General features: G+C 44.6%; 1 protein-coding gene across 1 annotated transcript in view; it reads left to right on the top strand.

Annotated features, from left to right (window-relative positions):
- LOC105672015 (uncharacterized) overlaps positions 1-6518 on the top strand; it is a 177037-nt gene that overhangs the window by 25711 nt on the left and 144808 nt on the right. The window lies entirely within an intron of this gene.

Genomic DNA, 6518 nt, shown 5'->3' with positions numbered 1-6518 from the left:
TTTCGGTGCGTTCTCTACGCGCGCGTTTCTCACTTCCACGCTTGTGTACGGATAAGGTATGTATGCGCGTCCGCGCGCACTTCTGTGTATGTACGTATACACGAGTGGTAGATATGTGTTGGAACGGGAGGGTGAAAGCGCGCTCGCGCGTCCGTGCGGGCGCTAACGAAATTGGCAAAATACGCTTCGCTCTCCTTCAGAGAAGCGCGGATGGAAACGACCGTCCGTCCGTCCCTCTCGAACTCGCCATCGGCATCGCATCGTGTCGTTCCTCTTTCGACCGACCGACCGACCGACCGACCGCCACCGCACCGCATCGCACCGCACCGCACCGCACCACCGCGACGTCGAGTCTCTGCTGCGGGAAAAACGGTCGGCGGACGAGAGGATAACGCGGAAGTTAGTGGCGATCGTCCGGTGCGATCTTCCGTACATCGCGCTTAATCCTGTGGCCCGGTAATAGGATCGGCCGGGGTGATCCCTCCGGGAGTATCCGGCGCGACTCTCGAGATTTTCGAATTTATGGGGGAATTGCGGGCGTACGTACGCTCTTCTCGGACGCCCCCGCCGTATGGAATATGCTCTTCGCCATAAATCCGAAATTCCGAGTGGCCCGAACGACGTCGGGTTTCCATTGTTGGGACCGAGGAGTGTGTAAGGAGAGAGTCGTCCCGCGATTGTCCTGCGAGACCGCCCAGTGACACTTGCCAGGAGAATCCCCGAGATATATTTTATTTATAAATCAAATCATATTTCGTTTCTCATCATTGGATTGATGTCGGAGCATACGAATGTAAACTCGGTTCTCGTGCTTTCTGTCATAATATTATGCATCTCGTAATTACATTTTATTTATATTACATTTTATTCTACATGCGGTAATATTTTTCATTAAAAAAATTACTATCTGCTTTTCCGCGTAATACACACAGAGCGACGCGGCTTGAAATTATTAGACAAAATTATACGAAAAACATCAGAAGCAACAAATCGGTACCTATTGTTCCGACAATATTACGGCATAATCTTCGAGACAAATCGCGCAAACGGAAGGAACAATATTACAGCAAATGAATGTAATTAATTTATATCTCAGTCTTCGTGATATGTAGCTAAACAGCGTAATACTCGGAAAATCTCGGGATGGGTGTTATTCCTTATTTGAAGCATAAGCTCGGTATCAACTCGCTCGTAGCGGCGTAATGGGCTTCTCCTACGCGTTACGTCAAAAAAAGACGTAAAAGGAGTAAAAAAAAAAAAGAGAACGACGGGCGTTTCGTGCAGCCACTCTCGCACTCGGGAAGGAGCGCGCCGCGGCCCCCACGGTAGCGAAAGAATTTCTCTCGCATTTCGAGTTATTGCACTTGACAGGTTTCTCGCCCCCTCGCACTCACACCCGCCCGCCCGTGCTACTTCGGCGAGTGCCGGCGAGAGCTTGCGGCGAGAAACGGGAAATGGGAGGATAAGGCGAAAGTTAGTTGGTGATCGTCCGTGCATCGAGCTTTAATCCTTTGTCCCGGTAACGGGATCCCGGCGTTAAATCCCCCTCTCCCCCTCCTATCCTCTCTCACAGTCTCCACATCCGCGGAGGATCTTTCGTACTTGTCCAAATAAGGGCAGTAATTTAACACCGGAAGGAAGCCGAGCGCGAGCTCGGTCATTTCCACCGTCGGCGAATTTCGAGCGTCGTAAAATCCCGAATCTCTCCCGCTTGACTCGATTGACTTTTACATTATTTTCTCGTCTTTCAGCTGGCTCGCCTTTATATTTGACTTTCAGTTGTGTTGTAAACTTTACGATTATACGAAGATGATGTTTTAATCCTTCGCGGTCCTATGTCGAAGTGAGCACCAAGTATTTTGCAATAATCTACATAGTTTTCCAAACACTTGAAGTTGTACATTGTTGCGATGAGCGCAAATTATATTTCCTCAATTTATAAAATTTTGTAGATGAAAAGAATTAATTTTTGTCGTTTTGTATTTATCTTACCTTGACAGCATTGAGAGATAAGAACAAAATACTCGATATCGACTTGTCGTAATAAATTGAGGTCGCGAAGGATTTAACATCGCAAAGACTACAATAGTTATTTTTAAAAATACCGGAAAATTTTGGCCGAATAAAATTTTGTTCCTTCACTCGACAGACCTCTCCGTTCCGTCTACTCGGATCTTATATTATTCAACTTTAACGGACGATAGCTTTCGCGGTTGTCCATATAACGCGGGCAGTCCTTTAACGTCGAAAGGACCCGTAGCAGCCATTTCGACCGCCGGCGAATTCCAAATGGGTAATCCCACTTGGTTACTTGATAGAGTTTTGCGGTTTTTCGACTTTCCGTCCGCTCTCTTACGCGATCTCTTCCGTTTTTCGCGGCTCTCTCGCGCTTGTCCAAATAATGCGGTCGGCCTTTTAATACTGAAAAGGTCGAAGCGGCGATTTTGTCCGTCGGGGAATTTTAAACGCGAGTAATCCCGCTTTCTACTCTCGAGAAATTCCTACATTTTTCAAACTTCCGCGCTCTTTAATCTTCAGCGGTAATAGGAACTGCTATATAAATAGCCTTCTTTATTCAAAAAAAAAAATTGCCGCCGCATAAATATGAGAGTCCTGTAGTAGTTCTTTCAGGAAAAGTGCATCCACACGGATTTTGCTAATTAATTTGAGCGACTTTTCAGTTGGAAAAAAAAGAAGGAAAGAAAAAGAAAATCCTACTCGTCGTGAAAAGAGCGTAAACGTCGGCGCAAACGATATGCATCGATGTTAAACGCTTGGATCGAATCGAAGTCGCGTCTTCGTCGCGCTCTTCGCATAGTTACACGTAACATAAAGCAGCTGGAAGAGTGTTTCGCATAGTTTCTCGTTGCCACGAGATACGGGCCGTGATATCATAGAATCTCTTTCGCATTTGTGAAGTTATCGCGCTCGGCGGCTCTTCCTTCTACGCAGATAGAATAGTTTTCCATACAACGCGAATTTCTGCTTTTCTTATGTACAATACATATGTACGTGCAATATTACATACACTCGCTTCGTGATAATGTTTTGATCCCGCGATTCGACCGCGAAAGAAAAAACGAAGATAAACACCGGAGACTCGGTTAAGATCCGCCGCCGGTGATCGTTGGAGATTATTTCCAGCGTATCGGGCTAAATCCCGTAATCTGATAACAGGATCAGCCGGCGTGAAGTTCTCAGACCTATCGGAATTTTCGTTGGCTTTATTTAACACGCTCGATGTTGCGCGGATATCGCACTGCCGGTTTTACGACGACCTGGAAGGTCACCTCGCGGGCGCCGGGAAATTGCAACAATCATTCTGACCCATTAGCTCGGAAATAGAAGGAGCAGGAGCATCTCCGACGCGAGACATATGCTCCTTCAATATTTGATTGTCTGCCCTTGGGCATTCTTAAGAACTCCAACAAATAGATTCCCCGCTCTCTTTACTCGATGAAATATTGAGGGTGGAAAATGGAAGCCACTCAAACTGATCGCGGAGCTCATCGGGCCGCCAATACGCTCTCTAACGATCGAACTTACTCTACTTCTATTTAAAGCGTTGCGAGCGATATGGCGATGCATTCGGAATTCGTTGGATGTTTAGCTGTTACGTCGATTAAATAAATTTTCGACGTCAGCGATCTGAACGGCGGTGGGGCGCGAAAGAGAGAACGCGGCGAAAACATTAAAGAGTTTCCTCCACACTCGCGGGAGTTTCCGCAACTCGATAGCTTTCTCGCCTTGGCGCGCACCAGCCGGTTCTTCTTCGGCCGACGGACGCCCGGCGTCCGTCGGGTTACACAGGATAAACGGCCAGTGGATGAGACGATAACGTGAAAGTTACTTGGTGATCGTGTAAGGCAATCGTCCGTGTATCGTGCTTAATCCTCCGGCTCTCTGGTAACAGGATCAGCCGAGGGAGAAGAAACTTTTTGGAAGGATCGCGCGCGCGCCGATTAAATGCACCGCGTATTTGTCGGAGAGTCGACTCGCCGTCGTAGTCGTGTTGGATAAATATTCGTCGTTTTATCGAGCGAGTTCGCAAATTGGTCGAGAAGTCGGAAAGTAGCGGAAGAAGATGTCGAACGCGCGTAATTGATTAAACGCGATTTAATGAATTGGCGAGCCCAGCGAGCGAGCGACGAGGATGACGACCTGTTGAAGTGACGCTGCCGGTTAATCCGAACTTTTTTTTTCCGCCGCCGTCCACGTTTCGCTCTCGGCCGACCGTTCGGCGATTTTTTGCGTCCGATTATGCACGTTAAAATGCAGGGTGCGCGTATATGAAGACCGTATTAGCAGCGAGGTCCATTATACGGCAATCGGGAATATCCAAGCACAAACGTGTCAGTTTTATATCTTGTAAAATGAGCACCAATCGATATTCGAAAACCATTTGATGAAATGATTACCGTCGAGTGGATTAAGCCAGAAGTTCGGGATTCGGCACAGGTGATGGTAATTACAATAGATCGCTCGCATTTGGGTCTCCATTTATGGACGGATAACTCTGTAACGTTCTCAAATTTCTGACAGCTTCGGAGTGGATTACGCTTAGGATGCTACCGCGCGCGCAAGTGAGAAGAGGTTAGTCGGTGTAGTAAGCACATTGTTCGCTATCATAATATAACAAAGCGATTTTGTGATTGATATGTTTAGGATAGAGTTAAAGTTATAAAATAGAAGGTTGGAAAAAGATTTGAACATTTTCTAACTGACTATACTTATAAATGTTAACGATTTCAAAATCTATTATTCAATTGTAGAATTCTTTAAAAAATCATTGTAGAATCCTTTAAAGTTATTTCTCATTCTTTCTACCGCTTTATTATTATTTGATAGTGTTCTATAATCATATTTCTTCGTTCTCGATAATTATTTAATCGCAATTTTACATTTCACATTTCTCTCGTACGCGCCATGTTTCAGCCTCCGGGCACAATCGGTCTCGTGAAAAATACATCGTTGAAAATAGTTAACAATCTGTTATTGATGATACAATTCATATTCATATTTAACTCGGCGAGGAAATTTCGGCATCTCCTTCACTCGGATCGATACGATGTTGGAGGGGCCGCGAGCAGAAAATTTCGTGTTGATAAATATTGCATAAATATAAGACGTAAAAAATGCAAACAGGCAGCGGGTTGAGGAATTTCCTTTACGTTCCGGGATGCTGCCACCGCCGCCACTGCTACTGCTGCTGCTTTCGACGGCACCGGGCGGCGTTGTAACTCTTCGACCGACATTACCGTGGTGCTGTGCAAGAAACGCGTCGGGGCCCCCGCCGCCAGACGGAACGATCCCGCATATCGATCTTAATTCCGCAGTCTGGCGAGCAGATAAGCGCCCGGATGCTTAGCATTCAGGCGATTTGAATTTTTAGCCGGCTAGCCGAATTTAGTTCGTTCCTCCGGTTTCAGCTCCGTAGAAATCACCCTACGCGATTTGCTCTCGTGCTCTCATGCTTGCAAATACGTTATTCCGACGCGAATCCTCGTAGACCAGAAGCGGATCAAGATATCTTGAGACAGCAGCATTCTCTGTCATATATATATGTATAAATACTCATATATATATATTTTTTCTGTATGTATGTTTATATATATATATATATATTTATTTATTTATTTATATATATAAAATTGCAAGAGCAGAGATGTTTTTTATCGTACGTATAAAGCGAGAAAAGCTTTGGCAATAACTCGCATTTTTACTTTGGTAGAAAATCGACTGTATAAATATTTGCCTGGTATATGATTCTGTTTGAAACCTTTTATATGTTACAATCACGATATATAATCCGCCGACTGTCGAAGAGGAATGTATTATTTAATCGCAAATTCTCTCAGTCAACCCGTGCGGACATGCTATATAAAAAATGTAACGACTAATCAAAGATATGTGTGTCGTCACATCTCGCCATCCTCTCGCTCTCATTTCTCTCGTCGCTTTTATGCCGATGATATCCACCACGTGCGGAAAAATGGGACGTGGACCAGGAGGTATGCCGGTGACGCATAAAAGTTAGATGATTATCGTCTGGGACGATTTTTACGTGCATCGTCCAGTTAGTTAATCATAATTAACACGCGAGAGTCAATGAAAGTTTTCGCATCAATTTCTCTCTCCTTTCGAAAATTCCGTCGTCATGCTGTGTTTACACGCGAATACGAAACACGGAGTGTTTCGATAAGCGACAATAACGAATTAAAAAGCGCGTAATGAATTTCTTCTAATTACAATTAATCCTCAAATTAAAACATTTTCATCAAGACTATACGTCGCGACATTGTTAAACTGATTAAGGAAACAAAAAAAAATAGTGTTACTCGCGCGTCGGTGATGAAACAAAAAAGAGTACGGGAATTAAAGCGAATAGCTATTTTATCCGGAAATTTATCTGTCCTGATTCGCGAATCACGTACTCTGACCGCTTTCATCTTTTTTAGTTGGCGTTTGTTAATTGATATGAAACAAACAAACAAACGATATAATATTGCGAAAATCCT

Source organism: Linepithema humile, chromosome 1 (assembly GCF_040581485.1).
Source record: "Linepithema humile isolate Giens D197 chromosome 1, Lhum_UNIL_v1.0, whole genome shotgun sequence".
NCBI lineage: Eukaryota > Metazoa > Arthropoda > Insecta > Hymenoptera > Formicidae > Linepithema > Linepithema humile.
Note: the sequence above shows the minus strand (reverse complement) of the source record. Positions and strands in the feature narration are given on the sequence as shown.